General features: G+C 38.5%; 1 long non-coding RNA gene across 1 annotated transcript in view; it reads right to left on the minus strand.

Annotated features, from left to right (window-relative positions):
* Positions 1–755: 755 nt before the first annotated feature.
* LOC309977878 overlaps positions 756–22508 on the minus strand; it is a 79069-nt gene continuing 57316 nt past the window's right edge. The window contains exon 3 of the long non-coding RNA XR_014327102.1: positions 756–841. This is a non-coding gene — a long non-coding RNA (uncharacterized lncRNA). The remainder of the gene's footprint in view (positions 842–22508) is intronic.

Below are 22508 nucleotides of genomic sequence, written 5' to 3' on the forward strand. Positions count from 1 at the left end.
CAACCCTTCCTAGCAACCACTGTTGGCTGCCCTCTGTCCCGAATGGGAGCCTGGGTATGAGTGTAGGGAAGGTCAGGGTTGGGTGCATTTGCCCCACAACATCTTGGGACAAGGCATGGTGGTGGTGTCCCCACCCCAGGTTAGCAGTGCCACATCACATTTAGCAGGTGACCAAGCAAGGATAGCCTCTCCCCCACCACCAATCCAGATCACTAGTGTATCCCAGCACTAAAGTTCCAATATGCTTGGAGGTCTCCCATTAGCTGTTGAGTTGGAGCAGCAGGCCCATAGGAAGGGGAAATGGCTCGCTTGACTTCCCTGCCCCTGGCCCGGGGTGTACATCATATCACATTAGTCATGCCCCATTGTCACAGGGCAGGGCCCCTGGGGGCCTGGGAGCATCTGTACTTGCCTCCTGAGTATCCCATGCAAAGGGATACCTTTTCTTCCTCCTTTGCATTTCCTAAATCTGGTTTGTGTTAGTCTCTTCCGGCCAGCTCAAGACAGTCTCCAGGATAAGTCACAAAATACAAATTGTGACGTTTCAGCTATTCCACATGCAAGTCAAATGCTCTTACATTTGCTTTTAAAACTGACATTGTACAATATAAAGACTAAGGGTAAAATTCATGCTAATAATTTAAATTTTTAATTTTTCTTTACTTAGAACACCATTAAATGGCAAATAAAAAAACACCATGACAAGTTGAGTGAGTGAGAGACTGTAGAAGAAAGGAAAAGCCTTTATGTTTTACCTTTAATGGCACTTTATTCCTGGTTTTTGAACAAATAGCCCCACATTTTCGTTTTGCACTGGGCCACACAAATTATGTCGCTGGTCCTGAAAAATACATATACGTTTTATATTTTTATATATATAATAACATATATATATATTAATCATGATATCATGCTTGATATATATGATATATATTAATCATGAGATCATACTGATATTTTCCACTCAAATTTAACATTATAAGGCTTTTTCAAAAGTTATTTTATACATATATTTATTTCCTATTATACTGAAGATTTTAGTTCTATATATAATTAACATAATTACTTATTTGCTTTATCTATAATACAAACATACACCTACATGAGTTTCAAAATTTCAATACCAATGCTACCACTAACAATAAAACTACAAAGTAACATTTAAGATTCTTTTCACTTCTTTTTGACTTCAGTACAGTTGAAATACTATGTTCATAAATTATTTGAAATAATTCTTGTCTCTGAGCAATTCTGTTACCTTTGATATAGAGTCAGGTTTATTCGTTTCTTTCCAATTTTAGGCTTTGCTTTGTCTTCTTTTTTATTTCATTGCATTTTTTGGAAGCTAAACATTTATATATTTCAAAAGTCAAGCTATATAAAAAGGCATACTCAGGGAAATCTCTCTCCAATTCCTATTCTCTCCTCTTCAGTCCCTTCCCAAGCTCTCTACAGGTAACTGTTTCTATTAGTTTCTGGTATTTGGGGGGAGGGGAGAGCAAACATATACACATATTCTTACTTCCTTTCTTTTATATACAAAAGATAAAACACTATATAAGGGTGGGAGGGAGACGCAACAGGGAAGACATATGGGAACATATGTTTATGTATGACTGATTCACTTTGTTATAAAGCAGAAACTAACACACCATTGTAAAGCAATTATACCCCAATAAAGATGTTAAAAAGATTAAAAAAAATAAAAAAAAACACTATATAAATGCTCTGCACATCTTTTTAGCAAAATAACCTCCATATCAGTACATAGTCAACTTCTCATTCTTTTTATACAATTGTATAATACTTCATTATGAGGCTATACCTTTGTTTATTCAATAGGTCCTTTATTGGTGGACATTTCAGAGTTCCAGTCTTCATTATTAAACATAATGCCACAATAAATAACCTTGTGCATTTATTATTTCATAATTATAGAAGCATACCTACCAGGTAAATTCCTAGCAGTGAGATTGCTAAGTCAAGGGGTAAGTGTAATTTTGTTAGATAAACCAAATTCCCTTCCTTGGGAATTGTACCATGTTGCACTCCCACCAGCAACGTATGAGAGTACTTGTTTCTTCACAGGCCTGTCAACAGTGTGTTCTGTCAAACTTGAGGATTTTAGCCAATGTGATTTTGGTAAAATGGTAACAGTGTAGTTTTAATTGGCATTCCTATTATTATGAGTGAAAGTAAGCATCTTTTCAAATGTTCATTTGCATTTCTCTGCGAACTCTGCCATTTGACAATTTTTTCTATCAAGATTTTAGACTTTTTTGTCTTCATTGTTAAGATCTCTTTATTTATTAGGGAAATTAATCTTTTGTCTGTCATATACATGTCAAATATTTTCTCCAGGTTTACATTTGATTATGATTATGTGTTTTTAATGTAAGAAAATGTATTAATCTTTTATTGATTGATTCTAAATGTTGAGTCAGTTCGAAAAGCTTTCTCTACTCCCATATTAAAAAGAAATACAAGGAACTTCTGGTTTGGGCCAAGATGGAGTGCCTCATTCCTCCCAGGGCTTTCCCTTTACAACTAAGAAACCCTGGCTATAACACAACAAACAAGCTTAGGAAGACTCTGAAAGGTGGAAAGAAGTCAAACTTCCCAGGGACCTGAAACATGACAACGCAGGGGAGATCCCTGGGTTTCCTTACTGCCTCCCTTATATCCCAGACAGGGCCCGGTAGAAACCTCAAACCAAGAATTGCCAACAGGTACAGATAAAAGAAAAAGCTTCAAGAAAAGCTGGATACCCCTAGTTGAGGGACCAGAAAAAGGATGGCAAAACAACAGAAAACTCTTTTGGCAACACCAGCACTACTCCAACCAACCAACAGAAAAAAAGCACGTCTCCTTATGTGGGATCTTCCAAGCCCCACTGGAAGAAGCAGGTGGTGTTCTAATTTCCCTGCAGGGGTACTGATGGGGCTGAGCAGAGAGCTGAGCTTCTATCCCTGTGCAAGGAAGCAGGCAGTGCTCTGATTCCCCACCCATAGGGTAGTATCAGCAGATCCAGCAGTGAGCTGAGCCTCCACCCCCACTGGGTAGTAGGGGGACTTAACGAGGCAGTGAGAAATGAAACTAGTCAGTACTCTGATCTCCCCCCATCCCAAGTGTTAGCAGGGCCCAGCAGTGGGGAACTAAGTATCCACCCCCATCTGGCATCAATGACACTGGACAAGGTGGTGCTAATCAGGTCTAGTCAGTGCTACACCATCCACTATTCTCCTGCTTCTTGTGTCAGCATGGTCCAGTAGGAAGCTGAATCTCCACAGCAACCCAGTAGCAACAAGATTGAATAAGGTGGTGTGAAACAGGGCTAGCAGGCGTTCCTTTTCTCTCCCGTCTGCTCCCATCAGCAGGTCCCAGTGGAGAGGTGGGCCTCCAGTACCACCCAACCTTAATGATGAGGCTGAATGAGATGGCGAGATGTGAGCTAACCCAAACTTTGCTTTCTCCCTCCCCTAGTATCAGTGGGACCCAGTCAGGAGATGAACCTCCATCCCTACCAGGCATCAACAAGGCAGAAGGAGGTGGTGAGAGGTGAGGTTTGTTGGCATTCACTTTCCCCTTCCTCTCCCTGTATGTTTGAGGGGCTCAGCACAAAGCCAAGCTACTGCCCCTACCCTGTAGCAAAAAAGCAGTGAGTCAACCCTTGGCTTTACCCCTCACTAATGTCAGTGGGAACCAGCAGGGAGCTGAGCTTACATCCACACTAGGAGGCAATGAGATGTCATGAGTCAGTGCCCTATTTTCACTGGGAAGGTGTCCATGGAGCCAAGGGGGGAGCTGAACTTCCAGCCCACATATCTAAAATATGGCAGTGGAGTCACTGCCTACGTTTGCTGGGGTAGTATCATCGGGCACCAGAGGGAAGATGAACATATACACCACTCAGCCCTCCTGCTGCAACTCAACCAGGGGACTGACTGTTTAAAAAAAAAAAAAAAGAATTAATAGGATCCAGAGTCTACTGATATAGTATCCAAAGTTTTCAGGATACAATCAAAAAGTCACTCATCATACCAAGAACCGGAAAATCACAACATGAATGAGAAAAGACCATCAATAGACACCAACATGGAAATGAATCAGATGATGGAATGATCTGACAAGAATTTTAAAGCAACCATCATAAAAATGCTTCAACAGGCAATTACAAATTCTCTTCAAACAAATGAAAAAATATAGAAAATATCAGCAAAGAAATACAAGTTATATGAGAAAACCAAATAGAGATTACAGAACTGAAAAATACAATAATAAAAAGAGTGGAGATGACAGAAGCAAAAATCTGTGCATTTGAGGACACATCAATAGAATTTTCCCAATCTGAACAACAAGAGAAAAAAATGAACAGTCTCAGAGACTAATGGAGTAATAACAAAAGATCTAACATTTGTATCATGGGATAGCAGAAAAGAGAGAGAGAGAATGGAACTGAAAATATTTTTGAGGAAATAATGGCTGAAAACTTCCCAAATGTGGTGAATTCAAGAAGACTCAAGAAACTGAGTGAAACTCAAACAGGGATAAACCTAGCAAAATTCATGTCAAGACACAAAACTTCTGAAAAGTTTTGAAAACCAAAAAGGAAAAAAAAAGAAATCATGAAAGCAGCCAGAGAGAAATAATGCATTACTTATAGTGGAATACCAATTTGAATCACAGGGTATTTCTCAAAGGAAACCATGGAGGCCAGCAGGAAATAGCACAATATTTTTCAAGTAGTGAAAGAAAAGATCTGTCAATTGTGAATCCTATATCAAGTGAAAATATCATTCAGGAATTAAGAGGAAGTAAAGGCATTCTTGGTCAAAGGAAACTAAGAAAATTTGTTACTAGCAAACCTACCTTTAAAGAATGGCTAAAGAAGTTTCTCTAAATAGCAAAGATGATAAGAGAAGAAGGCTTGGAACTTCAAAACGGAAAGAAGAACATCAGAATGGGTAAAAGCAAGAAATTAGAAATAGAAGAACAAAATAAACCCAGAGGAAGGGAAAAAATAAAGATATGAGCAGAAATCAATGAAATTAAACACAGGTACATAAGACAGAAAATCAATGAAACAGAAAGTTCTTCTTAAGAAATTGATAAAAACTGATAAACCTTTAGCAAGACTGACAAAGAGGAAAAAAGAGAGAAGACACATATCATCAATATAAGAAATAAAACATCAGATATCATTTCAGATCCTGAAGGCATTAAAAGGATAATAAAGGAATACTATGAACTGTATGCTCATAAATTTGAAAACTTAGAAGGGGACCAGTTCCTCCAAATCCACAAACTACCATACTCAACCTCAATAAAACAGGCAACCTAAATAGTCCTATAAGCACTGAAAAAAATGAATTTGTAATTAAAAAGCTCCTGAATGGTTTCACTGGGAATTCTACCAAACATTTACAGAAGAATTAACACCAATTTTACACAATCTTTTCCAGAAAATAGCAGATGGGAAAACTCTCCAACTCATTTTATGATGCTAATATTACCCAGATACCAAAACCAAAGACAGTAACAAGAAAAAGAAAAGAAAAAGAAAAAGAAAAACTGTAGAACAATATCTCTCATGAACTTAAACACAAAAAGTCCTCAATAAAATATTAGCAAATCTAATCCAGCAATATATAAAAGTAATTATACACCATAACCAAGTGGGATTTATTCTAAGTGTGAAAGGCTGGTTCAACATTTGAATACCAGAATAGCTATAATAAAAAACAATAGTACAAACACCTAATGTTTGCAAAGATGTGGAGAAACTGGATCACTCATACATGGCTAGTGGGAATGGAAAATGGTACAGCCACTCTGATAAAGAGGGCAGCACCTTCTTAGAAAACTAAACATGGCTTACCATACAACCCAGAAATTGCACTATTTGGCATATATCCCAAAGAAATGAACACTTATGTTCATACAAATATCTGTATACAAATGTTCATATAAGCTTTATTAATAATAATCTAAAACTGGAAATAACCCAAATGTCCTTCAGTGGGGGACTGGTTAAACAAACTGTGATACGTCCATACCAATGGAACACCACTTAGCAATAAAAAGGAACAAACTATCGATACAGCAACAGTTTGGATGGGTCTCAAGGGAATTAGGCTGAGAGAAAAAAGCCAATCCCAAAAGGTCACATACTACATGGCTTTATCTATACAATATTCTTGAAATTATAAAATTATAGAAATGGAGACCAGATTAGTAGTGGCCATAGGTCAGGGATAAGGGAGGAGAGCGTGACTATAAAAGACAACATGAGGGATCCGTGTGGTGATACAACTGTTCTGTATCTTGACTGCATCCTGGTTGTGATATTGTACTGTAGGTGTGTTAGTCTGCTCAGGCCTCCATAACAAAATACCATAGACTGGTGGTTTAAGCAACAGACATTTATTTCTTACAGTTCTGAAGGCTATGAAATCTAAAATCAAGGTCCTGACAGATTCAGTTTATTGTAAGGGCCCTCTTCCTGGCTTGCAAATGGCTACCTTCTTGCTGTATCCTGACATGGCCAAGAGAGAGAACTCTGGTGTCTCTTCCTCTTCTTATAAGGGTACTAATACCATCATGGGGGCCCCACTCTCATGACCTCATCTAAACCTAATTAACTCACAAAGGCCCTACCTCCAAATATTATCACATTAGGGGTTAGGGCTTCAACATATGAATTTTGGGAGAGAACATTCAGTCCATAACAAGGTTTCTTTTTATTACTGTGATAAATTTTTATTATTGTGATAGCATGAAGTTTGCCATTCTGACCATTTTTAACAGCATAATTTAGTAGCATTAAGCACTTTCACAGTGTGATATAACCATCACTGCTATCTATTTCCAAAACTTTTCCATCACTCAAAACAAAAACTCTATAACCATTAAATAATAACTCCCCATTTCCCCTCTCAGCCCCTGGCAACTTCTATTCTACTTTCTGTCTCTATGAATCTGCCTGTTTGTACTATAGTTTTGCAAGATGTTATCATTGGGGAAAACTGCTAAAGGCTACACAGGATCTCTCTGTATTATTTCTTACAACTGTATATGAATCCACAATTATCCCAAAATTTTTAAAAAGAAATTCATTCATGTTTTTGTCTATTATTTTTATTATTATTAAAATCTCTGATCCATTTACTAATTAACCTCTTAATCTCCTGAACTAGTGCTGCGTCACATGGTGGCAACCACTCCTCTCCCCTAGTCAAACGTGGCATGTGGCAACAACTCTTCTACCCGAGTCAAATCTTTTTACATTGGATCAAATAATTTTGGTCTTTTCAACTTCTCTCATGCCCACTTTCTACCTCTTAACCATTTTAGTGAATGTTCCAGAAGACAACATACTTTCAAGGAAAGACAGAAATTGGAACAGCCACAAAATGAATATATAACACTAACAAGCAACTACAATGATGACAGCAGGAAAAACTACAATGATTTATTAACTGCTAGGAATTCTAGATAATTACAGCTGTCCCTTGGTATCCACAGGGGATTGGCTCCAGGACCCCCTGTGGACACCAAAATCCATGGATTCTCAAGTCCCTTATATAAAATGTCATGGCAGAATATCTGCATATAACCTATGCACATCTTCCCGTATACTTTAAATCATCTCTAGATTATTTATAATACCTAATACAATATAAATGCTATGTAAATAGTTGCTGGCATGCAGCAAATTCAAGTTTTGCTCTTTGGAACTTTCTGGAATTTTTTTCCCAAATATTTCTGATCCAGAGTTGGTTGAATCTGCAGATGTGGAACCTGTGGATATGGGGAGCCAACTGTATATCATTTAATCTTTACATCAACATTGCAGGAAAAGTATTATTAGTGCAATTTTATATACGAAGAAATTTCATCTTGGAGAGGTTAACTAAGCCAAAATTACACCTTTATTAAAATGATGGAGAATGCAGGTACATTTGGCATAAGAGCTTATGCGCTTTCCTCTGTGAAGAACTGAATCGAATCCAGAAACTCTCATTTGGAAAGCAGCAGGACATTCAGTTGGCCCAGGTCTTTTCTTGTCCCAGGTCTCAGAAACAAAATATCACACTCTAACTCTGTATTAGTTTGCTAGGGCTACCATAACAAAATACCACAAACTGGGTGATTCAACAACAGAAATTAATATTCTCACAGTTCTGGAAGCTAGAAGTCCAAGATCAAGATGTTGGTAGGTTTGGTGTCTCCTGAGGCCTCTCTCCTTGGCTTGTAGATGGCCTACTTCTCCCTGTGTCCTCACACGTTCTCTCCTCTGTGCATGCACGTGCCTGGTGTCTCTTTTTGTATTCAAATTTTCCTTTGACACCAGTCAGATTGGATCAGGGCCCACCCCAATGGCCTCATTCTAATTTAATCACCTTCGTAAAGGCCCTATCTCCAAATACAGTCACATTCCGAGGTACTGGGGGTTAGGGCTTCAACGTGTGAATTTGGTGGGAGGGACACAAATTCAGCCCATAACAGGCCCTGAGACTGGATGTGGGTGGGGAGGAGAGAAAAAAGGAAGTTTAAAACCAAGATAAACACCTCCACAAAATCATGTGTTTCAAGTAGGTGCAATCCTGCTCATTTACATTTCATCTAGCCCAGAGTCTTCTAAACTTCTTTTGACCGTACTCATGATAAAAATTTTTTAATACATTTTGCATTATGGCTCAATACATATGTATTTATTATTATAAAACCAGACAAGAGTCACAAATTAATTCTGATCTTATTATCTGCAATGCATTCCAACGTTTTCTATTTTGTTCTTTTGAATTAAAAGATTGTTAGTTGCCTCTCACTGAATTGATTTTAGGAACTGCTCTTCTTTACAACCTGCTGTTTGAAAATCAATGTTCTAATTTGTGCTGTCAGCAGTGATTGTTAAATTATTTTGTTCATTCTACCACTGCTCTTAAATCCCGGATCCCGCTCTCTTACCACCCCACACATGTACTGGATCAATTGAATTTTGTTTTTTTTCAAAGCCTCGATCCACTTATTCATTAGTTTCATTTCGTAATTCCTTCATTTCTGTCAACTGCCCAGGAAACTGTGGCGCCATTTCCTCCGTAACAAATAGAAAATTGCCATCTAATGGTGGAAGGGAGACAGTGCAGGCCTACATTTAGCATCCTTCCACCCTTTTTTTTTTAATCTCTGCTTTCCCCCCTTCCCCCTTTCTGATGCAATTTTCACAAATACTTGGCAGCATTTTAGTAGGGATTCTTTAAAAATCTTCCTGAAGTGATATTGCATTCTGTAAATTTAGCTACTCCTTTCACAGAAGTTTGAAGGTCCGGGTGCTAGATGCAGCTCTCTCCTATACTAGCTGTGTGACCTTGAACATGCTACTTTACCTCTCTGAGTCTCAGTTGTCTTAACCAAAAAACGCCGTGATAAAACATGCCCTGACAACTTTGTTGAGTTGTCTTGCAGTTCAACAAAGAAAATACAGCCTGTTTCTGCCCCTTCCCTGTCTATCCTCAACTCCCCAGGCAGATCCTGTTAAAACTAAGTCAGATCATGTCACTCCCTGCTCAAAACCATCAACTGGTTTCTCAGAGTAAAACTCCAAGTCTTTACCATCACCTAAAAGGTCCTACATAATGTAATCTGCTTGGCCCCCTAACACCACCGGGTAGGGACATTGGAATGCCACTGCCTGTTTCCATAGGGCCAAGGAGGGGGGTTGGGTGGAAGATCAGTTCCCTGTTTGGCCCCCCTGGAGTAGGGTGTGTATTATCAAAAAGATTTTCTGTTCTGGAAGGCCACCCTTTTCCTGTTCCTTTGGCTAGGGAAACTAGGCTTTTCTTGGAGCTTTTTGTTCCTTTTCTTTTTTTTTTTTGCTCTGTGCCTGTTGGAAGTTCCAGATTGGAGGCTTCTGCAGCCATTGTCCAGAATGTAGAGGCAATAAGGAAGCCAAGGAAACTCACTACCATGTTGTTCCTCAAGTCCTGAGGTCCCTGGACCATCTACCATCTTCTTTCCACATTTCAGATTCTTCTTATGCTTGTTTGTGTGCTATTTCCAGGGTTTTGTTTTTTTTTTTTTAAGTTGTAAGAGATAGGATGTGGTAGGAATGGGGCTACTCCATCTCAGACAGAACTGGAAGTGAATATTAGATTTGAGAGCCTCTGAAGAGGGCCCAGATGTGAAAAACATACAATGCTGTTTGTGCTACCTTAGAGGAACCTTTCCACGTAGCACCTGAAGAACCACTTTCCCTAGGAAAGACAGAGGAACTCTCACGTACCTATCTTGCAGACACAACAAAACAGAAAAAAAAAACCACACAAAAAAACAAACAGGGCAACCAGCTAAGGCTGTAGAGGTTTTTCCCTGAACAGAGACATCCCACTGAGGCAGTGAATAGGACTGAAATCAGTTATATTCGCCTTTCAAAACTCTGTGTCTTGGTGTGGGCAAACCCATGAGGAAGACATGCCATTTTGTAATTCATTTGCCAAGAAGGGGCACCATCTTGTATGCAGAAGGTGCTGTTATGGACTTGGAGGCACTAAACATACAAGTTATATCTTCACTAGAGTACCTCCTTACTATAATTATGACCATTCTTCCTCTGTGCTTGTGAACTCAGAGTTTGGTATGTCTTTGGGTCTCTGGGGAAGAAGGGGGCCCTCTCCAGGCAGCTGTCCTCTTTCGGTTTTCTCATCAATTAGGAACCTTTCCACTTTCCATCTTCCAAAAATTACTTAAAAGTTCTGGTCCACTGATGATATCCTTCTTTTTTCAGAGCTTTTATGGATGAATATTTTTAAAAATATCTATTTGGATGTTTCACTAGGATTTTGGAAAAAGGCAAGACAAATACAAGTGTTGGTTTCTCATCTTGTGCTTGAAATCTGACAATGACCTAACAATGACATTTGAAAAATTTGTCCAGGATGCTTGTGTCCTATCAACCTTAAAATAATAAAAGATGCAATGAAATAAAGTAAAACACAAATTTACAATCTAACTAAAACCTCAACAGTATTGATATCAGAAGTTTGTAAAAGAGGAAACAATAGACAAAAGACTTTGTAACTTCATCTCATACCTCCTAGCAACTAAAATGAAGAAGAAAACCAAACATATAAATGACAGTAATACAATCTAAGAAAGTTTCCTAAATATATTATTACTATAATCTCAGTCTCTCCTTACCTCTTCCTCCCTCCTTGTCACTACTCTTTCTTTCTACACACACACACACACACACACATGCAAACACACTCACCACAGTACTATGGCTTTTTAGTGAAAAGTTAACTATTTTTGTTTACAGAAAAAGCTTCTTTTTTTTTTCATGTAAACTCAGATAATGGATTAGAAAATATTAAGTTCTTATTTGCATAGTTGAGAATTAACCTTACCCAAACAAAAGTCTGGCTTGTGTCCATGGCTCTAGGGAGGTAATTAATGTTTAAGTCCTTAGTAGTCCCACCTGATGAGTGTCTTTGTTTTACTTGGTGGGGGGGCAGCCATACCAGATACTCTAACAATGTGATTTACGGTGGGGCTTTGGGTCATGTGGTATCAGCTCCCCTCTGGAGGAGCTGGAAACTAAGATTGGCCACACAGGCAGTCATCTGTGTCTATGTGACTGAGCCCCAATAAAATCTCTGGACACCAAGGCTCAGGTGAGCTTCCCTGGTTGATAATAATCTGTGTGTATTGTTACACATCATTGCTGAGAGGAGTTAGCTTTGTCCATGACTCTTCTGGGAGAGGACAGTTGGAAGCTTCTCACTTGGAACTCTCCTGGACCCTGTCCTATGCACCTCTTCCCTTTGCTGATTTTAATCTGTATCCTGTCACTGTAATAAACCATAACTATGAGCTTAACAGCTTTTTTTGAGTTCTGTGAGTTCTTATAGTGAATTATTGAACTTAAGGGTGGGGTTAGGGTCCCTCTGACAACAATACCAAATATTGTCAAAGACAGAGTAACAGGAATCTCATTTATTGTTGGTGGAAATGCAAAGTGGTACAGCCACTTCGGAAGAAAATTTGGCAGTTTCTTATAAATGTAAACTCATATAATAGACTTACCACATGATCTGGCAATTCTGCTCTTAAGTATTTACCCAGGTGAACTGAAAGACTATACTCACACCAAAAAACCTGTATGCTAATTTCAGAGTAATTTTATTCATAATCACTCCAAACTGGAAACAACCACAACTGTCAAAGAAAACAAAAGAAAAACAAAAAAAAAAACTATGTTATAGCTATGCAATGGAATACTAGTTGGCAATAAAAAGAACATACTTGATTCATGCAACAATGTGGATGAATCATAAATGTATTTTTATAAGTGAAAAAAGCCATATACAAAAGGCTATGTATTGTATGATTCTATCTATATGTCATTCTGCAAAAGGTAAAACTATAGGGATGGAAAAAAGATCAGTAGTTGCCAGATGTTGGGGTAGAAGACAAGTTAACTACAAGTGGATTGCACAGGAAAATTTTTCTGTTATGGGACTGACTCTTCAGTATGGTACTAGAGTGGTGGATCCATGATTCTATGCATTTGTAAAAACCCATAGAATTTTACAAAACAAAAAGTAAACCTTATGCAAGTAAAAAACGTCAACCAAGATATCAGGGCATCCCAGGATGGAATGAAACATGTGACAAATGAATTTCAGTATATTACAAATGCATGACATGACTTCACTGAAGGCTGTGAGAGAAAAAAAGCCAACCTCATTAATTTTTTTAAAAATAGGCCTATTTTTGAATAATTTTAGATTTACAGAAAAGTTACAAAGATAGTACAGAGTTCCTTATTCAATTTTCTCTATTGTCAACATCTCTCATTTTCATGGTACATTTGTCAACTAAGAAACCAACATTAGTACATTACTATTAACCAAACTGTAGACTTTATTTGGATGTCACCAGTTTTTCTATTAACATTCTCTTTTCTGTTCCAGGATCTAATCCAGGATACATTGCATTTATTTATGTCTCCCCAGTCTCTTCTGGTCTTTGACAGTTTCTCAGTCTTTCCTTGTTTTCCATGACCTTCACACTCTTGAGGAATACTGGCCTTATATCCAGTAAAATGTCCCTCAGTCTGAGTTTGTCTGATGTTTTTCTCAGGATTATACTGGTATTATTAGTTTTGGGGAAGAATACCACAGAGGTGAAGTGTCTTTCTTATCACATCATATCAGTTGGTATATATTATCAACTTCACTTATTACTGATGATGCCAACCTTCACATCACTTGGTTAATGTAGTGTTTGCCATGTCTCTCCACTGTAGGGTTACTATTTTTCCTTTTCCCTACTTTACTTTGGATATGAGCCACTAAGTCTAGCCCACCCTCGGAGGGAGTATCCACCTATATTATTTGGAATTCTTTTGTAAGCAAGACTTGTCTCTCCTCCCCCATTTATCTATTTATTCAAGCATTTCTGATTAACTTGTGAAAACAGTGTTTTCACTGAACAATCTAAGGCTAAATACAAAAAGAACTTTACATAAACACTGTATTCTAGTTGATAATTTTGTTTCTCACAGCAACAATTCTAAAACTACTTTACATTTTTATTGTTGAACAAATAAGTAAGCAAATTGTGGTAATAGGACCCAGATTTCTCCCTGTCAGAGAAAGAACTTACAAATAAGCAAGTGGGATAAGCTAGAATAAACCCAGAGGTGCTGGGGTGCTAGATTAGAATCAGAAATATCAGTATGAATACAGGTAGGTAGGTAAGTGGGAAGGTAGGTAGATAGATAATTATAGATAGATTGATACAGAATTATAGATATTTGTGTATACAGGAGTTAGTATACATACATATATTTCCTTTCTCTGTCTGCTGAAAGGGTCTAGAAGCAATGACATCTCAGTACCAATGAGCACTCCCAGTGCCCAGATCTTGGCTTTTAAATACTACTCTCTAATAAAAGGAACTCGGGTTCCCTGGAGAAATGGCTGAATCTAAGGATGGAATACACTACTTGTGTACAGTAATACACTGATATCCATATTATTACATGACATATTTTAAATATTGGCAACTAATTACATAATTGAAAAAATATGTATGCAAGCCATTGGTGTAGGGGCCAAACACCTCTAGCAGCTGAATAGAGCCTATGGGTCAGAGCCATTGTGTATGGTTGTGTAGGCTATGTACTGCAAAACCCTATAGGCACCATTCATGTAGAACATAACATAAACAGTACCCTTAGGGTTAGGCAGTGTATAATCATACAAGTGCTACACCATGGGGTCAGCGGTTTGCAATGTTTGCTTGATCTCCTTCACCAAATTTGTGTCAACATCACTGCCAGGACTTCGAGTTCCTCTATAATATGGACCTTTTCCAGCCAAATATCCCTCTACTGAATGTTTCTTAATCTGTCTTACATCCTAAAGGGACCACATGCTCATCAATCAATTTGTTCAGGCTTTTCTCACACCCTTCTTGGTTCATGCTGCTCTCCCTACTCCTTTCCTTATTTCTTTCCCTACCAACTCCATCTCCACTAGAATACTACCTGTTTATCTTCTCCCAAGAAGCCTCAATTAACTGTGACCTCATTGCCCTTTGAAGCTTTATAAAGAGAAAAGAGTCATTTTTGGCATTTGTCCTATTCTTCCTCTTATAGTATAAATCTGAGTTCAGGATTCTTATTTATCATTTTGTCCCAAAGTAGGGCCTCCATATAATAGTTGTGCAGGCTATGCATCCTGCTCTATGTAGATGCGCCCTCTGGAGGTGTGCAGTGTACAGTCTGCCCAACTCTATGGAGCAGTCCTGCAATATTAATGCTTTCCACATAAGTGTCTTGTAAATGGCTATTTAGTTGAAATAGAAACATAAACTTCATAGTTCTATAGGAGTAAGTTATAGAATATATAAAATACATTGATTTTTTTGCTCATGTACAGGAAAGATAGTTGCATAAAGTAAGTTTTTACTATCAAATTTTTAAAAACATTTAACTCCTAAGGATCTCTAGATGTGAAAATTCAAAAGCCTTTTTCAACTCTCTAGAGGTACCATTTATAATTGAGTGTGTATGCAAGCACCCAACTCTGATGGAATTTTTCATTCTTAATCACCACCACAACAAAAGCAATAATGTTTATTTGTCTACAGTGACTTCCCCTTCTCCATCTGGCTAACTTCTTCTCATCTTTCAAGACTCGATGTCTCCATCGACAGATGAATGGATAAAGATGTCATGTATATATACACAATGGAATATTACTCAAACATAAAAAAGAATGAAATAATGCCATTTGCAGCAACATGGATGGACCTAGAGATTTATCATACTAAGTGAAGTAAGTCAGACAGAGAAAGACAAATATCATATACCACTTATGCATGGAATCTAAAAAAATGATACAAATGAACTTATATATAAAACAGAAATAGACTCACAGACATAGAAAACAAACTTATGGTGACCAAAGGGGAAAGGTGGGGGAGGGATAAATTGGGAGTTTTGGATTAACAGATATACACTACTATATTTAAAATAGGTAAACAACAAGGGCCTACTGTATAGCACAGGGAACTATATTCAATATCTTGTTATAACCTATAATGGAAAAGAATATATATGTGTAACTGAATCATTTTGCTGTACACTTGAAACTAACACAACACTGTAAATTAACTGTACTTCAATTTTTAAAAAACTCTGGAAATGAAAAAGAAGACTCAATATCACCTTTAGAAGGCTTCCTGAATCATCTCCCACTTCTGTAGGGCTGATGCTCTACTGGACCCCATAGTACCCAGTTACTTCTATCATATAGTGACAGTATCTTTTCATGTTGATGCCCTTCATTGAAACATAAGGTCCTGGGACTTCCCTGTCGGCGCAGTGGTTAAGACTCTGTGCTCCCAATGCAGGGGGCCCGGGTTTGATCCCTGGTCAGGCAACTAGATCCCACATGCATGCCACCACTAAGGGTTTGCATGCCACAACTAAGGAGACAGCCTGTCGCAACTAAGGAGCCCTCAAGCCACAACTAAGGAGCCTACGTGCCGCAACTAAGACCCGGCGCAACCAAATACATATACTATTTTTAATTAATAATAAAAATAGAAATATGATCTCAATCAGTAACATTGCTAATGGTTGTTCTCTATATTTAGTGGTCTAAGATATCAATATTCAATCAAATATCTACAAAAATCTGTGCAGTGGATTTTAGCATAGTTCTTTTTTATTACGAGTGTTGACTTTCTTTTTTAAATAACTTTTAAAAATTTTATTTATTTTTGGCTGCATTGGGTCTTCGTTGCTGCACGCAGGCTTTCTCTAGTTGCGGCGGGGGGCTACTCTTCGTTGTGGTGTGTGGGCTTCTCACTGCCGTGGCTTCTCTTGTTGCGGAACACTCGCTCCAGGCGCGTGGGCTTCAGTAGTTGTGGCTCGCGGGCTCTTGAGCACAGGATCAGTAGTTGTGGCGTGTGGGCTTAGCTGCTCCGTGGCATGTGGAATCTTCTCGGACCAGGGCTTGAACCCGTGTCCCCTGCATTGGCAGGCAGATTCTTAACCACTGCGCCACCAGGGAAGTCCCAGTGTTGACCTTTTTGATTTTTGAAAATACTTCTTTTGAGAGACTGCTTCATCTTGTCTCTACAAGTAAGGACTCATTTACTCAAATAACCATTGAACATATTGTTTCTGTGCGAGCAATAAATGACTACAAGAAGAACATATCCATTTCTGGTTTGCAGAACCATCATTCCACAGTTGTTTGAGGCATTATCACAGCATCCTTGAGTAAAGGTTTTTCTTCTGCTGAAATCTGTGACATGTATCAGCAAGAGTTGGGATAGCTGCTGTGGACTTGTGGAACCTGCTCCCTCATGCCTGGCTTTGAGCAACAAACTGATCCCATCAAAGCTTTTTTCTCCCTAAGTGTCAGACAACTGACTCAACTTTGAAAAACCTAACCATCCAGTTGCTTAATTTCATTAACCAAATAAGCTAGTGTGTGTTGTGTGAGTGTGCGTACATATGTGTTGTGTATGCAGGAGCTGAGATGGTTGTTTACAAACTGTAAAAAACTCAAATTTAAAAACAAAACAAGAAAACTGGATCTCAGGGAACAAAAACCAATACGTCCAAACCATGACTGCCTGTGAGGAAGCTATCACATTTTCTCTACTTAAAGGCACCTTTGACAAGGTCAATTTCTTCACTCCCATGAGTAATCTTTTGTGGGTCATTGATTAGGCCCTTACATAACACAGAGATGAATAAGAAAGTTTGATATTAAATGAAAGAGATGAGGGACTTCCCTGGCGGTCCAAGTGGTTAAGACTTCACCTTCCAGTGCAGGGGGTGTGGGTTCAATCCCTGGTCGGGGAGCTAGGATCCCACATGCCTCACAGCAAAACACCAAGACATAAAACAGAAGCAATATTGTAACAAATTCAATAAAGACTTTAAAAATGGTCCACATGAAAAAAATCTTTAAAAAAATGAAAGAGATGAGAAAAGAATTATTTCTCACTGAGAAAGAGGAAAGCTATGGTCATACACTTAAACAAATGAACTGAAGTATTTTGCTGAGTTAATTCACACAAAGGTACCAGGGAATATAAGGAGTTTTTAGAGATGTTATCCTCAAAGAATACATATGAGAGAGAAAAATATGCATATGAAATTAAGTTGGAAGGGAAAGTTAATACATACAATTACAACAATAGATCAGCTAATGTCGAACTTAAAACTCAGTTATGAGAACTGTATAAAAGGTGAACATGCCTTAATTAATACAAATGAGAATGAACAGAGTCACGTTCTGCCCCTAAATGTACCAAGAACCCCTAGAGAAGAGCATGCTCAAAACGGTACAGAAACAGAGATGGGCAGGGAGCAAAGTTTATAACTTCCCCCTCACAGCTGACCATCCTTAAACACATTGTGCTCTGAATTCAAAGTAAGCATAAGACAGGAAAACCCTCCTAGATCTTGTTCTAGACACATCTCTCTTTTTTTTTAACACCTTTTTTGAAGTATAACTGCTTTACAATGTTGTGTTAGTTTCTGCTGTATAACAAAGTGAATCAGCTATACGTATACATATATCCCCATATCTCCTCCCTCTTGCATCTCCCTCCCACCCTCCCTATCCCACCCCTCTAGGTGGTCACAAAGCACCGAGCTGATCTCCCTGTGCTATGCGGCTGCTTCCCACTAGCTATCTATTTTACATTTTGTAGAGACACATCTCTTTTTATCTCTTTATCACAAAGATAAATACTCTCCAGAATGGTAGAATTTGCCAGTTCTCTGAAAGCGTGATGAGGAGGAAACACTTTTGCTTTGACAGTCAACTGACACATATATGACTGCTTATGTCAATTATTTCTCCAATTATGGAAAGATGATCGATTTTAACTGAAGACATAATTCTAGCATTCAGAGTCCTTTTTTTTCTTCTAAGTCGTTGGCTTGGATCAGTTATCCAGCTTTCAATGACATGAGTTTCAGGGCCACAGCCCTTGATCTGCCCTCCCACACTTCTCATATCATAAGGCCAAGAGTACAAGTACCTGCCCAGAGCAAAAACCCCAGCATGTTTCCTCACAAATTCCAAAATCCAATGGAAACCAAGCTGAAAGGACTCAAGAAACTAGAAGGGAGTGCATTTGAAAACAACCTAACAAAACAGGTACTTTTCTTACCTATTTTACCACCACTTTACTTGTGCTCATGGAAGTGGTGAGGGGATGAGGAAAGGCCTTATTTTCTATAATACTGGCTATTGGCAACTTGATTTAAGGCATTTTTTTTCCTCACAAAACACACAACTGAAAGTGGAAAGTCCTTCGATAGGTGGCCAATTGTGATTGTTAGTTTTATGTGTCAACTTGACTGAACTAAGGGATGCCCGGATATCTGGCAAAGCATTATTTCTGGATGTGTCTGTGAGAGTGTTTCTGGAAGAGATTGGCATTTGAATCAGTAGACTGAGTAAAGAAGATTCCCCTCACCAATGCAGGTGGGCAGCATCCAATCCATTGAAGGCCTGAGTGGAACAAAAAGGGGGAGAAAGGGAAAGTTCACTCTCTCTGCTTAAGCTGAGATATCCATCTTCTCCTGCCCTTGGACGTTAGTGCTTCTGGTTCTCAGGCCTTCGGACTCAGACTGGTATACCACCAGGTTTCCTGGTTCTCCAGCTTGCAGGCAGCAGATCAGGTAACTTCTCAGCTTCCATAACTGCATGAGCCAATTCCTATAATTATCTATCTATCTATCTATCTATCTATCTATCTATCTATCTATCCTATTGGTTCTGCTTCTCTGGAGCATCCTAAATAATATACCAATGTTTTTGTGGAATGTAGAAAGCATGGCTTTTTATATCACCTGGTGATATAAATACTCAGAAGGTTAACCCCAAACTTCCAAGGTATAAAGTGATAGTGGGAAGGGATGGTCATATTCAAATTGTTAAAATATCCATAGGCAAGACATAGAAACTCACCACAGATGTTTATAAAACATCAATCATCAGAAATCCCATCCTAACACTAGCCTCAAATACACCTTCTGAATACCTGAGCTTCAGTAAGAGTGATTAGCTCTAGTACTTGGAAATGTGGGAACAGAACCCTACTGGGAAGTAAAAAATCAAACCTGTTAAGAAACAAATCTCTCTTTCCCGTACGTAAACAATTTCCCCAAAAGAGGCAGAAGGACTAACACCGTATCCTTAAAAGAGAAAATCAGAATACAAAGGGTAACATCTCTAAAAGGAATTTCCTGTTTTCACACCAAGCTTCTGCTTCACTACATTGATGGTGTGCAGAAAACAAAAACAGGAATCCTTTGGGTTGACTGAGCAGAGGCACACAGAGTACAAGCCTGTGAAAATAGTAGCCCTGCTCATGGACCAAGGGCTGAGAACGTCCAATAGAAATATAACCATAGCTGGTGTTGACCAAGGTCAGGCCCCACACTGGCTACTTCATACCTGCATTTGATTATTTAACTCTCATGGCAACCATCTGAAATAGATATTTTTATTTCCATCTTAAAACGAGGAGACAGAGGCATCAATAGACTAACTAACCTGTCAAGCTAGCTGTATAGAGCCTAACACAACTAGCAAGTGACAGTCAGGAGTCAGCCCATGTATTTCTGATTCCTCCCTTTAAGCAACTCTTGCTCCCTGTGTTGAGACTGATTCTTTACTCCCAGGTCTTTACAGCCTCTTCTTTCGCAGACATGCAAAGGACAATGCCATGATTAACTCATTCAGCATGGAAACTGTCATTGTAAAAATTACAGAGGCTCTCTCTAGAGAAAGCCAAAATATCAGTATGAAAAATAAAATTCACAGTCAATCTGACATTAATTTGCCACGTCTGAAGAATTGAGTGCTACAATTTTTATTTGCTAATGTATCCCATTCCTGAAAGTGTTGGATAGCTGATATTTTTGTTTTAAATTAAAATGGAAAAAATATAGGTTTCAAAGCTGTTAAAGATATTGTGAATGTGCTTCAAATTATTATTTTTTAGAGGGGAAGTCTCAAAATCAGAGCTGGAAACAGCTAGTTTGAATGATTTTTTAAAAATAATTAGTTTAGCAGACTTATCCAGATGAAGCTCACATCTTGGAACTGTGAAGTTCTAGATTGTCCTTTGGCAGAGGGAAGCAGGTAAGTAATCTATAATAACCCACACCTCAACCTCCCCCTCCCGTACTTCCAATCTCTCTAATAGCAATAACTTCTCTCTCTGGCTTAAAACATCTGAACAGCTCTATGTTCTGTCAGTTTACTAATTACAATAATTCTATCTCTGCAATCGTTTCCTTCCTGCTCCCTGTCTGTTGCAACCACCTGTATCCTACTTCAGATCCTTCTTAACTCTTGCCTCTGAAGTGGCTTCTTTCCCTTCTTCCTACTCTGTCTTATATTTAGCCAGAGAGTTTTATCTACAAAAGCACATCAGTCAATTAACATAAAGCACATAGATCATCTTCAAAACCTCCAGTGATTCCCTATTGCCAAACCAGAAACAAGCAAAACAATACAAAACAAAATGCAGTTCTCAGTTTCGCATTAAAGGCCTCCCATGATCTGATCACTGTTTATTTTTCCAGACAAGATGGCTTCCCAATATCCCATCCCCTGCACCATACTCTGTAGTCACAGAAGACAATGCAATAGGTCCCTAAAACACCTTGCATTCTCCTACTAGGGCTTTTTTTTTTTTTTTTTTTTGCTTCAAAATACTATAAGTTCTGTGAAAATGGAAATTTTGCTTGGTGTACTATAAATATTTGTTAAATAAATGAGTGAATGAATGGTGTTCCCCCTGTGTGGAATGGTCTTTTCTCCCATCCTTACCTGTCTATGTACTATCAGTTCCCTCCATACATCATTTAAATCATTCCTCCTCCACAATCCTTCCCTGATGACCCTTACAGAGTCCGTCCCTTGACTATGTCTGCTCTTCCCTTGATTGGCTCTTCTCTGTTCTAACATTTCCACAGGCTGCCTCAGATTACAGGCCCTCTGGCCTCTTGTTCTGCTAGAAAAGCCCTCGGAGAGCAGAGGTAAAGTGTGTACTTCAAGCATGGGGCCTGGCACATAGTAGGAGCTCAAAAGGATAATCATCATCATGTATTAAACTGAAGCTTATTAACAACAGCCAGGCCACACAATACATTCCTGTGTACATGGTTTTTATCTGTATGAGATTTATTTTATCTTCAGGGACAAACTGTGGAATATACAAACATATGTATATATCTAAATCAGGGATCAGTAAACTTCTCCTGAAAAGAGCCAGACAGTAAATATTTTAGGCTTTATGAACCATAAGATCTCTGTTACTTTTATGGCAAAAATAGGCATAGACGTATAAACAAATGGGCATGACTGTATTCCAGTAAAACTTTATTTATAAAAGCAGGCAGTGGGCCATGAAAGGGACCAGGATGTCACCCTGGCATTAAGAATTATTTTGAGCTGAAGGCATTTGAGTTCCAGAAATTCCTTATCAGCCTAAAAGCAGAGCCTCCCACAAGAACTCAATTGTCACAAATCTCTCCCCAGGAGCAAATCCCATCTTCTCTTCTCCAGGAAAGGAGGAGTTGACATCACACTCAAACAGACATTACCATAAACTATCATAACTCCCATCTATGTTCCTAAGGACCCATTTATCTTTCCAAAAAGTCATTTGTGTTTCCATTAGTACCCTTTCTCTGTCCCCAACCCCTCTCTAAAAAGTCATTTGTCCTCCCAGAAGTACCCCCTGCCCCTCCCCATCTCCTATTGAAATGATATATAAGCTCCAAACTCTAACCACCGCCTTGAGTCACATTTTTCTGCGAACTGTTGAGTACCTATGCAAATAAACACCTGTCTTTTTTTCTTGCTAATCTCTCTTTTGTCAGTTTAATTTGCAGGTCTCTGAGCACTGAACCTAAGAGGGTAGATAAAAAGGTGTTTTTCTCC

This window comes from Leucopleurus acutus (assembly GCF_964270905.1).
Source record: "Leucopleurus acutus genome assembly, chromosome: X".
In the NCBI taxonomy this organism is placed as follows: domain Eukaryota; kingdom Metazoa; phylum Chordata; class Mammalia; order Artiodactyla; family Delphinidae; genus Leucopleurus; species Leucopleurus acutus.